The sequence below is a fragment of the Podarcis liolepis genome, assembly GCF_965112155.1.
Source record: "Podarcis liolepis genome assembly, chromosome: 15".
Lineage (NCBI taxonomy): Eukaryota > Metazoa > Chordata > Lepidosauria > Squamata > Lacertidae > Podarcis > Podarcis liolepis.
Window position 1 is genome coordinate 15,166,801 of NC_139566.1, and position 1,143 is coordinate 15,167,943.

Sequence of the window (1,143 nt, forward strand, 5' to 3'; positions counted from 1 at the left end):
TCACTGATGGGATTTGGGCGTCCAGCAACAATTACTGTATTTTTGAGTAATTTCACAAATAGAAGCAAGTCAAGAAAAAAAATGGGGGGGGGGATGAAACTAATAAAGCATTTTTATGACCACCCCACAAACCAAATCCTTGATATACCGGTACTTGTCTTTCTGAATAATACTTTGGTCATTTTTCTAACTCAGTTACCCTTTTGATTCAATTTACAAGAGAAGATCACAGTTCCTTGTACTCTAAATTAAAGCCTCCTATTGAGAATGGTTATTAAATTGTGTGATGCATTTTGAAGGGCCTTAGTTCTTGTAAAGCACCTGAGAAGGAACTGCCCTTTGCACACATCTTTGACAGAGCTAGGGTGCCAATCCCACTTTTATCTGGGAGTAAGACCCATTGAATTCAGCAGGAATTATTATTTCTGAATAGACAATCTATGAGATTTTCAGTAGGAGTAAAATATTTACCTGGAGGGGTTCACAAACCCGTTTCCAACTCCACGAGGAATCCCCATGAATTCATGAAGTTACTCTTTGTTGGGTGTTCCCACCTGTTAAGTGAAAGTTGCCCTTTATGTGGGTGTCTCTTCCCTAGACTTTTTCAAAGAGAGGAATTTCCGGTTACAGGCCTGGGGGGAAACCACCTTGCAGAGTGTGGGCTTGATATTGATCCACTTTTCCCTTTAAACTCAAAAGGGGAGAGGGTCGATGCCGACGAGGGTGGGATTCGAACCCACGCGTGCAGAGCACAATGGATTAGCAGTCCATCGCCTTAACCACTCGGCCACCTCGTCACACGGAGCAAGTGTGCCTCTTCCCACTAGATCCTTTAGTCCGCTTCCGGACAATCTGTTTGCTCTTTTCCCAACTCTTCCCCGTGGCATTGCACTTTCTCCATGCATTCCCACACATTTCCTTTTAAGCAAAACAATACTAATAATAAATGGCAGGTGATGATGACGACGACGACGACGACGATAATAATAATAATAATAATAATAATAATAATTGAAAAACACGCACGCACGTCTTAGTGCGGTGTGTGCGAGGGAAGGGGCGATGCATCTGCCCTGCTTTGCAAAACAAGGGAGAGAGCAGTGCAAAGGAGGGAGGGGAGTCGCACCTGCCCGGGGCCTGCGC